At 37.7% G+C, this 16,029-nt stretch overlaps 1 protein-coding gene and 1 long non-coding RNA gene across 7 annotated transcripts in view; one reads left to right on the forward strand and one right to left on the reverse strand.

Annotated features, from left to right (window-relative positions):
* Positions 1-5,355: 5,355 nt before the first annotated feature.
* LOC141577487 (uncharacterized) lies at positions 5,356-11,089 on the reverse strand. The gene is made up of 3 exons (XR_012506533.1): positions 10,574-11,089; positions 9,335-9,417; positions 5,356-5,547 (listed from the first exon to the last, which is right to left on the reverse strand). It is a non-coding gene; the product is annotated as an uncharacterized LOC141577487 (long non-coding RNA).
* A 13-nt stretch (positions 11,090-11,102) lies between these two features.
* CNTRL (centriolin) overlaps positions 11,103-16,029 on the forward strand; it is a 75,754-nt gene continuing 70,827 nt past the window's right edge. For all 6 annotated transcript variants that reach the window (XM_074362134.1, XM_074362137.1, XM_074362140.1 and 3 more), the window contains exon 1: positions 11,103-11,255. The gene's annotated coding sequence lies outside the window, so the exon portion shown is untranslated. The remainder of the gene's footprint in view (positions 11,256-16,029) is intronic.

Raw genomic sequence — 16,029 nt, forward strand, 5'->3', positions numbered from 1 at the left:
AAAATATAAAGATAAAACATTTGGGACAGGGGAAAACTTGGAGGAGAAACAAGTTATGCAAAATGAAGAAGACTATTCCCCTTCCCCACAAAAAATTTCATGAATACTCTTGTAAAGATAAGGGAAAATATTGCATCCACGAAGCAAGAACAAAATCCATTAAAAGGAACATTCAAAGAACAAGATGAGCTTTTGTATATTAAAAACATGATAGCATAAATAAAAAACTTTGGAAGATAAAGTTGAGCAAATCTCCAAAAAAGTAAAGCAAAAAGACAAAGGGATGGTAAATAGGAAAAAAATAAATAAAAAGGATAAGATGATTAGAGGACCAGGTTAGGAGGCACAGCAGATGAACAATGAAAGTAGAAAGGGAGAACACAGAAGAATGGAGGGAGTTGTTGTCAATGAAATAATTAAGAAAATTTTTCAGAAGGACAAGAGTTATTAGATCGGAAGAACCTTCCAGGTGCCAAGCAGAAAGATGAAAACATACTGATAGCAGGGCACATCATTTGGAAGTTTTGAGACCTGGAAGACAAAAAATAGATCTTACTAGCTTCCAAAGACAGAGAGAGAGATGACATATAAAGGATTAGGAGTTTAAAGGATTAGGAATTAGAATGGAGAATGGTTTAGTCTTTTCAACAGCCACATGGGAAACAAGAAGACAACGGAGAAATATCTTCAAAGTTCTAAAGGAAAATTACTTCTAATGTAGAATTCTGTATTCTACCAAACTATCCATCAAGTGTGAGAGTTGAAAAAAGGCATTTTTTAAAATGCAAGATTTAAAAAAAAAAATTGCCTTCTATATACCCTATTTTAATGTGCCACCAGAGAATGTGCTCTACTAAAATAAGAGAATAAACCAAGAAAATAAATATATAGGATACAGGTAATAGGAGGTCCAATGAAAGAGGGAGGCAAAAGGATATTTTTGACAGAGTAGAGAAGGGAAAGTCTAGGATGACAGACATGCACAAGATGCATAGGAAAACCCAAACATTTAAAGCAGGCAAGACTCAAGGGACAGATATGTTGAGGATTATCCAGATTCATACTGCTCTTATAGCATCTTTCTAATTTGAGGTCAGAATGCCCACGTGAGACTGACACAGATTCTTATCTGTATCTGGCTTGCTGTTATTGTGTTCTGATGAAATTCCTGCTCTCTGTTCCTGATCTGCACTATTCCTTAGCAAGGCCCAATAGCAGTGATTTATGTACTTACTTGCTACATGACCATGTATACTGACATATTCAGAAATGGCTCTTGTACATACCCTGGAGATAAAACCAGGTTATGATCCAGAAACCATACACCTATCTACCCTAGGGGTCCTTCATCTAATAATGGCATAATATAAATATAAATAAATAATAATATAAATATAAATATAAATATAAATATAAATAATATCTTGACCTTTCCTTAAGTAGCTAAGTTTGGCTTTCTACTCAGTTACTCAAAACTAAACATTACATTAATTAAGGATAAACATATACATGGAAAAACTATAAATAAAAGCAAGGAAATTATTAGTATAAAAGTCAGAATTATTAATATAAAAGCCATCCTCCTTTGGGAAAGAGGGTGGGAAATGATACAGGGAACAGGCACATTAAGGGTACACAGAAGGCTTCCATTTCTTAACCTGGGTGGTAAATATGTAAGTATTAATTATGTTATTATTCTTTAAGCTCTACTTATATATTTTACAGCCACTTCTGTATATATGATAAATGAAATAATAATTAAATGCATGAAAATTATGATTAAATACTGCATTTTGAGACTGATCAGGACTTTTTACAGAATAATCAAATCTAAATGGCATAAATCAAATTTAAATGACATATTTTACAAATGCTCTCTTTTCTTTTGTCAACTTTTTAATAAACTTTAATTGTATAAGGTAACAATTATAACAAAGCATTGGTGTGTTTGTAATATATACACAGATAATAAATATAATAATAATAGCATAAATGAGGAAAACAGGAAATACAGCTATTTCCATGAGTAACATTTCTGTGTATCACTGGAATTAGATCAGTATAACTATGAAGTATATTTGGATAAGTTAAGATGTATATGGTAAGCCATAGAGCAATCATTAAGAAAATAACTTTTAAAAACAGAGTAAATTAAAATACTAATACTAGAAAATATTCACTTAATGTAAAAGAAAGCCATAGGAGGAATAGAGAAAGAAAAAATACATGAGACATATAGAAACCAAAAAAATGGCAGATGTAGATCTAGGGATGTCAATTATAACATTAAATGTGACTAAATTAAATTATACAATCAAAAGACAGACACTTCAGTCTGAATAAAAAAACAAGACCCAACTATATGCTGCTGTAGGATATACATTTTTGGTTCAAAGATAAAAATAGGTTAAATGTAAAAGGATGGGAAAAGATACATCATGCAAACAGCAACCATAAGAAAACTGGAGTGACTATACTATGTAAGACAAAACAGATTTTAAAACAAAAAATATTACTAGAGATAAAGAGAGATTTTATAATGATAGATAAATCAGAAAGATATAATAACTATAAACAGACGTATACCTACCACCAGAACCCCAAAATATGTGAAGCAAAAACTGACAATTGAAGGGAGAAATAGAACTTGAAAGAAGAAATAGATAATTCAACAATAATAGTTTCTATTATGGATAGAACAACTATGCAGAAGAGGACTAGAACTACACCATACATCAACTAGGCCTAATAGACATCTGTAGAACACTCTACCTAACAAGAGTAGAATACACATTTTTCTCAAGTGCACATGAAACATTCTCCAGGATAGTTCATGTGCTAGGCTGTAAAACGAGCCTCAATAAATTTGTAAGGATTGAAGTCACGTATGTTTTCTGATCACAATGGAACAAAGTTAGACATTAATAACAAGAAATTTGGGGAATTCACAAATCTGTGGAAATTAAACAACGTATTCCTAAATATCCAATTAACAGCAATTTTTAAACTACCTACAAAGAAAAGCCTGGGCCCCAGCAGCTTCACTGGTGAACTGCTATCAAACATATAAAGAGGAATTAATAACAATTCTTCTCAAACACTTCCAAAAAATAGAAGAGGTAGGAACACTTCACAGCTCACTCTATGAGGCCAGTATTACCCTGATACCAAAACCAAATACACCATAAGACAAGAAAACTATAGAACAATACCATTTATGAATATAGATATAAAAATCCTCAATAATATACTAGCAAACCAAATCCAGCAGCACATAGAAAGGATTATATACCATGATGAAGTGTGATGTCTCTCAGGAATGCAAGGTTAGTTTAACATCCCAAAATCAGTTAATGTAAAACACAATATTAATAGAATAAAAAACAAAACCCACATGATCATCTCAACAAACACAGAAAAAGTGTTTGACAAAATTCAACACTCTTTCATGATTAAAAAAAAAACTCAATGAACTAGAAATGGAAGAAAACTTCTTTAATCTGATAAACAGTATCTATGAAAAATCCATAGTTAATATCATACTAAAATGGTGAAAGACTAAATGTTTTCCTCCTAAGATCAGGAAAACAAAACAAAACAAAACAAAAAATAACCAAGGGTGCCTGCTTCCCATTTTTTTTTCCTACCTCTTCCAATAACTGAGTTTAAAAAATTTTTTTTATTGAAGTATAGTTGATTTACAATGTTGTGTTAGTTTCTGGTGTACAGCATGTTGATTCAGTAAGGATGCCCACCCTTGTCACTTTAATTCAACATTATGCTGAGGGTTCTAACCTGGATAATTAGGTGAGAGAAATAAATAAAAGGCATCAATATTGGAAAAGAAGTAAAACTATATCTATTTACAGATAACATGATCTTGCATATAGAAAATCCTAAGGAACCCACTAAAAAAAAAAAAACCAATTAGAACAAAGAATAAGTTTAGCAAGGTTGCAGGACATAGGATCAGTATATAAAAATCAATTATATATCTATACAGCAGCAATGACTAAACTGAAATGTAATTAAGAAAACATTTCCATTTACCACAGCATCAAAGAAAATAAAATACTTGAGAAAAAACTTAATGAAAGAAGCACAAAACTTATACTTTGAAAATCATAAAACATGTTGAAGAAATTAAAGAAATCTAATTAAATGGAAGGCTATCCCATGTTTATGAGTCAGAAAACTTAATACTGTTAAGACAATGCTATTCATATGCCTCAAACTGATCTACAGATTAAACACCTAAAACAGCTTATCCAGCCCCTTCTTCTGTGGCACCTAGTTCAAGGTTTTATTGCTCAACTCTGGTCTAGCCCTACTGATGATATACCCTCTCAAGTATCTTTGGTCTTGCACAACTTATCTATTCCCTTTGCTTTAGCTGCTATTCCCAACTTCTTCATGTGACTAACTCCTACTTGTCCTCAGGCCTCAGCTTAAAAACCATATTTTCTAGGAATGCTTCCTTTATCTGCCTTGAAGAGGATAATAAACTTGCGTCTGCCTTTAAAACTCTATTCTTAACTGACTTTCAACACTTCCCCTACAATTCTGTCGTTTTCTTTTTTATATTCTACTTGTCTGGATTCCCCTACTGAAATGTAGCCATACCTGGTAGGCAGAGCTGAGTTATATTTGCCTTATTTACTGAATAGATGAGTTTAACATATTGAAATGAGCAACTCACTCGCCGATTTTGCCAAATGATGCTTCTTTAGCTTCTTTAGAGTAGTGGTTCTCAGTCTTGGCTGTACTAAAGAATAATCTGGGGAGATTTTCAAAATCCTGAGTCCTAGGCCATACCTTGTACCGATTAAGTTAAGATCCCAGGGAGGAGAGGTGGACAGACATCAGTATTTGTAAGCTCCTCAGATGATTAAACATGCAGCCAAGGCTAAGAACCACTGAACTAGAAATAGGTTCTCTTCTAAGGGGTCACTTCCGAAGGTTCAGTTTGGTCTCTTTCACTTTATCCTTTCAGGGTACAAGCTGGAACCTAAATGTCACCCTACGTGCAGGCCAGCTAAGGCCTAATTACTAAAGACATCCTCAGAAATCATTATAAGAGAGAGTTAAGATGAACTCAAGCTCATGCACTGAGCTACATGGAGCTGGGAAGATGATTCTGATAACAGCACATTATCTACCATTCTGACTTTTCTTGGGCTCAGCTTCAATAGACTTATGCTTGAGCCTCAGGAAACCCTAATAACAGGCTGGTTAAAAATGCTCAAATCTCCATGGGACAGTGAGAGACAAGACCTCAGGAGTACGATTTTGATTGTTTTCAGTGATGATTAGCATTAACAATGACAAGAAACTAAATTACATCTCATAAAACTGGATAAGGAAAACAACAGTGACAAGAGGCCAGGACCTCCTGACTCAGGAGACTCCTCCCTCAAATAACAAAAGCACTGTTGCCATCAGGAACCTACATCCTCAGCACATACCTTATGCACTTTGGCAACAGAATAGTGTCTTCAGTGGTCAACAGCAGTGAGGCAGTCATGGAAGTGGGTTGTTCAGATTACCCTTGAAGAAACAACTTGCCATCAGTTACCACGGACATGTTAGCTGACAGCCTCCAGCTGGTAATGCCTTCAAGACCCATCTTAGTTTTCAAGCTAAGGCCATGCTCTTTCCAAGCAGCCATGAGCCAATGACTAAACACTAGACCCTGACCATTTTTATGTAAGAAAATAACTTTATCTTTTAGGACTTAAAATGATAATGTAAACTATAAATGAAAGGAGTTTAGCTGGATGATATAATTGAATCTGGGATTCTCTCTAGCTTTTACATTACACAAATTTGTTGAAAAGAATCTGGGAAAGTTTTTATGGACTATCAATCCTTGGTTTGTGACACTGGCTATTATTCCTGGGGATTCATGTGATCTTAGCTTTTTAGTTCACGAATTACTAAAGGCCTTAGTTTCCCTGTCTCTGATTACTATATTCCAGTTTTGTATAATCTTGCTATTTTCAAGAAGTTATTTTGATAGATTAAATAAGAGGAAATTCCATTAATATTAAGTGGTATTATTATGAAACTGCAAAGTTGAGGGATTTCTTCTGGGTGCTATATGAAATATAAGACATATCCCTTGACTTCAAGGAGTTTCCCATATAGTTGGGGTGACTAGATTCACATTAAAAGCATTAACAACAATTTTTCAAGTAATTCCTATAGTTCAGACAATGGGCCAAGTCATTTATATGTGGTACCTCCAATTCTCATGACATCTTGTAACAGCAGTTACCCTTTCTTCTTCTTGCCTCTGTAGTCCAAGAGATGATCATGGCTCCTTATCTAGTTTCTACTCTCTGGGTAATTTATCATCCCTTTATTTAATTCTTTAACCCTGCCCACATTTTGGTATTTTGATCCTTTTACTAAACTATCTTGGGTAAATTTGAACCTTGTTAAATAAATGTCCAGAAAAGGCAAATCGATACAAATGGAGAGTAGATAGTGGTTGCCTGGAGTCAGGGCTGGAAATGGGAATTACATGCAGATGAGCATGAGGGAACTGATTACAATGATGGTTTCACAAATTTGTAAATTTACTAAAAAATTATTGAATTACTGTACACTTAAAACAAGTGAATTGTATGGTATTTAACTTACACTTTAATAAGTATGCTTTTTAAATGGGGCAAAGGTGCTTAATACCATGCCTGGTATATAGTAGGAACTCAATTAATGTTAGTAGAATAAATACAAAGCATTCATTTTATTTCTGCTGCTCTCTCAGTTTCACCCTTGGGAACACTTTTCTAATAAGGAAAGGATAGTCAAAATCCAACAGTTTTACAGTTTGTTCCAGCTCTAGAAAAGAGTTTGGTGGAGGGGTTTACAAAGATTTGGACTTTTCTGTGGAATTGAGCTTTCCAAGTGTATAGGGAATTTGTTTATAAAGTAAATTTTGTTTCTGGCCAGAACTTTAATTTTTGAGCTAAGAAAACTGTTCATTGGTTTTGGTACCATTAGAGTCATTGGTGATCTTGATAAGAACTTTAATGTAGCGGTGGAAACAAGCCTGACTAGACAGGGTTGAGATGTATGTCCTCTGGACAGCATGTCCAGACAACATGGTAGGATGGGGTGGTAGGAATTGACAGTAGTGGTCCTATTTGAGAGGCAGGACTTGGTGACTGGTTGTGAATAGTAAAAGAGAAGAAGAGTCAGGGATGACTCTCAGGTCTCTGGCTTGAGCAGTTAGTGATATGAGATACTTTTTTGCTGGGGCGGGGAATAGTTTTGTCTGCAAGGGAGGGACAGAGATAAGTTTAGTTTGGACATGTTGAACCTGAGTTGCCTCTAGGAAGCCCATGTAGTGATGTTCAGTAGGCTGGGTTATATTCAGCAGAGGGAAGCTTTTTTGTGTCTCCCACTTCCATTGGAGCTGTCTCCCAATGTAGATAGCAACTTCATCTCTGATTTACCTGTCAATACAAACTCATCTTTCCTTCTTCTAGAAATTTGTCTTGAGTTCACTTCCCTTTTTTGATGCTATCCTGAACTTATTCCCTTTTAATGATATCTTTACTATCATTATAATGGGATTTGGAAAGGATGCCAAAAAAAAAAGTGACTTAGTTTCCCTTCCCTCAGTTCCCTTTGTAAAGGTACCTTCCCCTTTGTAATTAATAAGTAATTCGTGTGGTGATATTTTGAGACCAAGTGAATATCTTATTCACCAACAATACTTTACATAATGGTTTTAGTAATTATTAACTATCCTTGTCTGAATCAGATAAATTGAATGTTACCAAAATGGAGATTTCCTAACTAGGTCATTTCATCTATACGTATCAGCTGGAATTCTTCTGGAAAAAAAGGGGGGCTTTCCATCTTGTAGAAATTCAAAATATTAATGTATAAATGCTGTAAAATTAGGAAGGCACTTATTAGAATTTATAGCTTAAAATATTTTTTGGTCACATGGGACCAACATTCTGGCCTGAGGGAGGTGAATGATAACAGTTTGGATTCAGGTGGTATAGTTTAGAGACACAGGAGTTCAGGGTTTGCCTGAGTTGGTCTGGTTTGGACCTGAGTACCTAAGGCCTATCCTCACTCTTTTCAGAATAGATCCAAACTCACAAATCAGGTCCCAAATTCATCAAGTCACAGTGTCTCCACAAACCTTGGCACTGGAACAGCCCAAGGTTAACCTGAATAGGGTTGTTATAAATCCCTGGACATTGTAGGCCTCTCCCACTCTGGACCTCAAACCACATATGAATTGACACAGAACAACACCAAATCTCTAACTGTATTCCATTATGAAAGTGTCTTACTTTTCTGTATTTCCCACTAGATTGCAATCTCTTTGAGAGCAGAAACTTTGTCTCCTTCACCACTGGTTTCTCACAGACCTGGCACATAATAGGGTTTTAATATATTTAGACAAAACAAATAAAGAGAGAGCAAGGAGAGATGAACAACAACAACAACAAAAAAAAGAAAACCCAGTATACTGAGGAAAAGATTATCAAGGGCTTTGCAAGCCAAGCCCAAGGAATTTGGTATTTTGCAGACAGTGGCAGATCATCCTATATTCTTTCACAGAGTCAGATTATTTACACATAACAATATTCATAGGTGTCCAGTGCAGAATTTGGATTTAGATATAGCACGTGATTTTTTAATACCATACTCTATTAAAAATAAGCATTTATTTTAAAATATATTTGTAATTCAGTTAATTTTCAAATTCACATTTGCAAGTCACAGAAAGAAATGGCAATAATGGAAGCCATCATCCCTGCCAGACAACCTAGTCTGGTTCTCCTCTAGAGCAAACTTGCAAAATGATTAAACTGGATTGTGAAACACGAACTTAAAACAAACAGAATAGCTTTGCTATCATTTGAAGAAAATAACTGAGGGATAGATAGGTTATTCTGCCATGGCTAGTATTTGTATTGAAAATGCAACTCAGAAGAGTAACAACTTCTTCATGTTATCAGATAAATACAAATTAGTGTGCAAAGAGTTGCCCTCAATCCTTTCCTATCCTCACTCCTGTTTTGGGGAGAGTTTCTTTTGGCATACTAAGAGAGGCAGTTAATATTCAAATTATCTAGAGAAAGGTTTCAACTCAGACAGCTGTAAAGCCTGAGGTCTATCCAAGGCCTTCACCGTGCTAGACACCAGCAAAAGGTACTGTGTCTGGATGAAGGAGGAAAGTTGGGCAAGAAGGGGCTGAAGACTACTCAAGAGAAAAATAAGTGTTTTGCACCATCCTCTGGATTTTCTGTACATTTCTGACGGCTACTCATAAGATTGATAATGAACTACACCAGCATACCATGATTTGATAGTGGATCCCACCTGAACATCACTGCAGACTTTGAGGGGCAAAGCAGTGAGGTACACAGTAAATCCAATTCTCTGGTGGAAAAGAGAAAAAGAAATGAGAGTCAAAACAAACAATAGAACTGAAATTCAGCAATGTACACATTCCGAATTAATAAATGTCATCTAAACTTAGATTTTTTTTTTTTAATAAAGGATACATCTTCAATTTGAAATGTGGAGCTTTTCATGAATTTTGGCTTTTTTACAACTCTAAGGGCTTTCTTCTGTGTTGCATAGTGGGGGAGAGAGGAGCATCACATAAATCTGAAGGTGAGTAACGCCCTCTGTTGGAAGACACTTTAAGTTCCTACTCCTGAACCCATTACTGCCTTTAGGAAAAATTACAAGTCCGAATATGGTTTATAAGGCCTCTCTTCCAGCTTTAGCTTCTACACTCGACTTTTGGCTGTCATACTGATCTACTTAATGCCCAGCTCATTGCCAAGGTCTTTTCTTCCTCTCTTCTCCTGGGGTTTGCCCAAGGTTTTCCCTTTGCCAAGCAAATTCTTCCCCATTCCCATACTCGATTAAATTCTTTGCTTCTTTCAGGCCTTAGGATGAGGCATCACTTCTGGGAAACCTTTGCCTAATAATAACTAAAACATATTGAGAACTTATTACTGGGCATGTCGAAACAACTTAGAAGAAAGAACAGTTCTAAGTTCTTTCACATGCATTAACTTTTGTAATTATCAGGATAACTGTAGGAAGTAGGTAGGATTGTCCCATTTTATAGTTGAGAAAATTGAGGCACGGGGAGAGGAAATGCCTAAAATAGTGTTCCACAGATGGATCACGAACTCTCTGATGAAGAAACCAACTGATTGTGAGAAAATGATTAAGACCTAGGGATTGGAGGTCACAGCTAAGTGAACTGTGAGAAAATGATTAAGACCTAGGGATTGGAGGTCACAGCTAAGTGAACTGTTTTAGGACGCGGGGGTCTTTTGAGCAAGCACGCTGTTAAGATTGGAGAATTATGATAAACGAGATATAGTGCCTACAACTGGCGATTTCTGGAGATGGTGCAACCTCTGATGGTGACACTGTCCATGTCCAGGGTACGAGCTTGGAATGACTGGAATTGAGGAAGATGCCCTTGGTGATAACATTTTAATAAGTTCACTGGATTTCCATAGCACCCAGCACAGTCTCTGCTAAATTCTCTTAAATTATCTGTTGAACATACGTGGCGAAATGCAGCCCTTTCAGGCAAGTCCCACCCGTATTTCTTCAACTGCTTCTTGCTTCGGCTACCCTGTCACAACCAGAGGAATATTCTCCGCCAGGACTCCCAGGATGCTCTCATTCCCTTAACCTCGGTGGCAGCTGGAGCCCAAGCGCGTTCGCTCCGCGGTCCATCCACGTCTGGATTCTCTGGTCCCTGAAGAAGAGAATTCGCCTCAGAAATGGACCGTGCAAGGAGGAGCCTGCTGCGAGGCACACTAGTGCAAGGCCACGCACCGAAGTGCGGAAGCTTGGCGACAGCGCTTCGTCGGTCCCTCAGGTCGTCCAGTGGTCCAGACTCCAAAGAGTGTGTCGGAGCCTGGGTGTGAGGCGACCGCCGCTTCGCCTCAGAGAAAGACGAGCCGCCCTACCGGCTGCAGCAGGAAACCACGCCTCTCGCGGGTTCCCGGGCTCCCGCGCGCCTTTGCGCGCCCGCAGCCCCTGTGGCGGGAAGCCAGGCCCCGCCCCCTGCTCCGGGGAGGGGCGTGGCCGCTGCAGACCCCGCCCATACCGCTCGCACCGCCCCACGGCAACCGGCACAACACAACAAAATGGCGGCCGCGCCGCTGGGCGCCTAAAGGGAACGACCGGCGCGTCTCCGCCCGGTTTGGTCCCGCGGGCCCACTCGGCCCGGCTCCTCCGCGGTGAGTGCCAGGCCTGGTCGAGGCCGTTCTCTGGCATCTGGACCGAGTGGTGGGGGCCGGCGGCGAAGACAGGAAGGCCTGGACAGAGTGTGGGATGGATTCGGGGCGGGGGCGTGTGCCTGGGGATTGGGATTGGATGGGAAGGAGGGGAGGGCCCGGAACGGGCGTGGGGAGGATGATGGAGGGAGGTTTGGATGAGAAGCGAGGTCAGGGGTGAGGGTGGTGCGGGGGCGGTTGGGGTAGAGGAGGAGAGTGTGGGTAGGTGTGGACGCGGGGGTGCGGCGCCGAGAAGGGTGGGCGTCTCGCCACCGAGAGGAGGAGGGAGGGGCTGAGGTGAGCCAGATGTCTGTGGGGAATGAGAGGGATACGGGATGATTTGGGTATCCGGACGGGCGTCATAGGATGGCGCAGAATGCAGTACACAGAGAAAAATGTTAGGATTTTGGGAAGAAATGTTAAAAGGAGGGGAAAAGCAAATACTTTGTTGTATAACGGTTAAGGGACAGGTGCATTTTGAAGTCAAAACTTGGTTTCAAGTCTTTATTCTACCACCTTGTGTTACTTACCGGCTCTGTGACTTTGGGCACGTTCCTTAATCTTCCTGAGCAAATGTTTACTCATTTGTGAAAATAGTTACTAATTACTGTTGAGTGTACGTTCTGTGCCAGATTCAGTTCTAAGTCCTTTAGTCCTTTGCATGTATTAACTGATTTAGAATTTAAAATAACTTGGATGGGATTTTCATATTCTTAGAGCCTAGCACAGTTCTTGGCACATAAAAGTTGCTAAATAAAATTGAATGAGTAAACAAAATAATGGAAAGGGATGGGAAGCTTGGGTTTTCGGATACCTGAGTAGAATGGAGAGAGATGTGAGAGGAGAATTTAGGATGTTAATAGGATGGAGAAGGACACAGATGTTGGGTTGTTAGAAGGGAGAGGCAAGTAGATAGGCAATTGGGCTCAGATAAGAGGGTTGGGTGGAGGTTTGAGTATTTTGTTTGAAGAGGGGAATAAACAGAAGTCAGAGTATTGGAATGGATTAGGATGTCAGAATATTTGCTCATTGAGCAGTTTGGGAAATCAAGATGGATTTTAGAAGTGTTGAGGCAGGGTTCTGGAAAGAACTGTAGAGAAATGGAGGAGACTAATAACTGTGTGAGGGAATTGGAACAGAATCTGTGGGAAGGATGGGAGGCAGAGGTTGGGAGGCAGAGGTTGACAAGCACAGGATGGGAGAATTGCCTTTAGAGAGGAATGGGAATCAGGGTATTTGAAAGAACTTAGAGAGTAAGAGTATTTAAATGGGTCTGAGGGTATTGTGTGAAGTAGAATTACATGGAAAGTACTGAGATGCGATTAAAGGGCTGTGGGATGCAGTGGAGAGGGATATGGAGGTCAAGAAATGGGGACGGACATTTGCATATTGGAGTGGCTGGAAGAGAAATGGAAAGTTTGGGGATTATTGAGATTTGTCTCATTTGGAAAAGATCAGAGAAGAAGATGGAAAATTAGGAATGTTAGGGAAGGCTAGATAGACATGGAGTTGTGGTCTCTACTAAGCTATGATGGAGGGGATTGTTAGATCGGGGCAAGTATCTTGAGTCTGAGAAAGACAGGATGCCTGGTTATATGATCGTTATCACATCATTCCAGTGGCTTTCTCTTGCTCTGCAGAAGGCCCACCTTCTGGGCCTTCAAAATGTATCTCCAGCTTTGGACTTGTTTTGTTTGTTTTGTTTTCTCTTTATCCTGTCCATTCACACACTCTAGCCCTACCTCTCAGCTCTGTCTTCTCTTTTCTATTGCTTGGTCTTTGTTTATATGATTGCAAACTACAGCCTAGGTCAAATAACATCCCCATCTCTCCCTTAAAATTGTGGTTCAAGATTTTACTACCACCAGGTGATGGTCTCTGAAATAATGCCAGCCTTTCTCCAGCACGGTAAATCCCTAAGCCCATTTCACTGAGTTAGCTCTTCTATGAGATCGTATTTCCCAGCTTTACAAGAGCTATGGTAACCCTGGAAGGGGATCTGGAAATGCATTGTGACTTTGGAACCACCACTTAATCTTTCCTGTTATATTCATTAAAGGAAGGAGTTGATTTAGATTTCTGGAATCCATTCTAATATTTTTTTAACTCTATAAGTAAGAGTTTTTCTAATCAGGAGAGGTAAAGGACCTCATGATAGTCTAGTGAGGCCCAAAGAGTCTTGGTCATTAGGATGTTCTGAGAGGAATTCAGGATGGCTCAGTATTTTAAGAATTTAGAAATAAGATTAAGATGCGGGTTGAAAATAATTGCATTGCATAAAAGTACAGGATGTGCATTTTTTAAACCAAGAAACTAAAAAATATATAAAGCATATCTCTGTAGCATGTAGCACACTGTCATTCTAATTTTGTTATTTTCTGCCATGTTGTGGGGTAGAGAAAGACATAGACATAAAGAAGTGATAACTGGGCCCTGTACCTCCCTCTTTTGTTTATTTAATCTCTTGCCTTTTTGAAAACTATATTTAATTTAGGAATGAATAAAATCTTACTATTAAAGCACATACCTCTTAGCGCTTTCAAACTCGTGTGTATTATTATTTAGAAAGAACACCAGTGCAGATTAGCACAGAATCAATGCTATTACTTAAAGACTTTTTGCCTTGGCAGGATGGTGACACAAAAATTGCTTACCACACTTGTGAAATTAGGACCCAAAGCCTTGTGGCTATGGCATAAATTGTTATGTGAATTGAGGGGAAGCTTTTCTGATCCATGTGGGTGATTTGACATGAAAAAACGAAAGAGAAAGTAAAGACATAAGTTTGTGGAACATGTTGTACTGTATAACTGTGGAATAATAATCACCTAAAAACAAATGTAGCAGGTTTGGTTTCCTTCAAATTAGTCATCTTAAGAAGCTAGATTGTGAGGTCATGATGATATTGTTGTATTAAATTTTGTTTTTCCTTCAGGAATTGTTTTTATAGTATATGTCATCTATTAGTCAAGGTCATTTAGTGGCATTTGTTTATGGTCTGTTTTGTGTAAGGTACCCATGGTAGGCCCTAGAGAGTGAGTTGAACATGGTCTGGTCTCCAGAAAACTCAGTCAGCTATGTGACATGATAATGAAGTCATGAGCTTTGGAATCAGATCAGGATTCAAGTCTTAGCTTAACCAGTTAGTTATGAGACTGAACAAAGTTTTAAACTTCTTAATCTTTAAAATCGGAGATAATAACACATATTTCATACAGTTGTATTTAATCCTCTAATGTGATGATATATGTAAGAGCTTATCACAGTGTTTGACACATGATAAGGTTAAGAATCAAACTGGGAAAATAAAAACAAAGTGTGCTGAAGTGATGGCCCTAGTTTTCTTGTGAGACTTTTAAATTAATTCTGAAAGCAGGACCCAAAGAGGAATTCCAGAAACGTTTTGGCAAGATCAGCATTCCTAGAATAACTATATCGTCATCTGCTAAGTGTTGGTTGATTGATTCGCTGTATTAATGGCAGCTCTCCTTTACATTGCATCTCCTTTATATTGCATGTGTTCCAACCATTTAAAAAATAAATTTCTTTATAATACCAGCCTATATAAATAATACCCATATACATACCTGTGAAGGGGTATTTATTATATATGAAGATATTCACACTTCAAACCATTATATTTCTATCTAATACCAATTGTATGGCATTAATATTTGAGCTACCCAAAATCTTTGGATTCAAAACTACTTTTCTAAAAAATAATTTGTGTTATGTCTTCACATTTTAAGTAGTAAGAGCAGGAGGCATTATGGATATTCAGCACAAATAGGATCATTGTTAATGCAGCCTTGCTCAAGACCTATACATCTTATAAGTTTTTTTGGTCTAAAAGTTTGTCAGATTTATAATATTTATAATGTTTTTAGACTAAATGTACTTGTAGTAGCAATTGTATATCATGAAAATCTTTTTTGCATAAACGTAACCTTGTAAATTAGGACTCTTCATATTAACGACCAATATTGCTCATGATGATATCCATTTGTTGAAGTACTGAATAGCATTTTATTGGTTCCATGTTTTCTATGAATAAAATATTCAATGAATATTAATTATCTACTATCTTCTAGGCTCTGTTATAGGCCTGGAATACGTCAGTGAACAATATCTCTACTTTCATAGAACTAACATTCTACTATTTAATTATGTAACTCGACTTACAAATTCATTTGAGATGAGAAAGGATTCTCATCGTTATTCCAGCCAGCACTGTGTCTGACCAAATTGTTTACCATTCTGGACCTTAATTTTCTTATATAAAAAGTAAAGGAAGTTGGCTAAGTTCCTTTTCATTAAAAAATGCTTTAGTTCCTTCTGGAAGACCTAAACTTCAATGAAATTGATTTTTTTGGCAAGCAATAGTAGGCATGGGAGTTTGAAGTGATCAGATGTTTTTCAAATAGCATGAAACAAACATGAATGATATAGAAAGCATAATGTTTAACAAAAGAAAGCAAATATAAAAGATAGTCTATGATTTCATTTCCTTAAAGTAAAAATAGTTTAAAAATTTGGTGTTGGAAGTCAGGATATTGATTACCCATGTGTGGGGATTAATGACTTAAAAGAGGATACAAGAGGGCTTCTGGAGTTCTGGTATTATTCTGTTTCTTGATCTGGATAGTGGTTACACAGCTTGTATTCACTGTATAAAAATTCATGGAGCTGCACACTTATGATTTGTGCACTTATCTATATGTATAATATACTGCAACAG

This window comes from Camelus bactrianus, chromosome 4 (genome assembly GCF_048773025.1).
Source record: "Camelus bactrianus isolate YW-2024 breed Bactrian camel chromosome 4, ASM4877302v1, whole genome shotgun sequence".
In the NCBI taxonomy this organism is placed as follows: Eukaryota; Metazoa; Chordata; class Mammalia; order Artiodactyla; family Camelidae; genus Camelus; species Camelus bactrianus.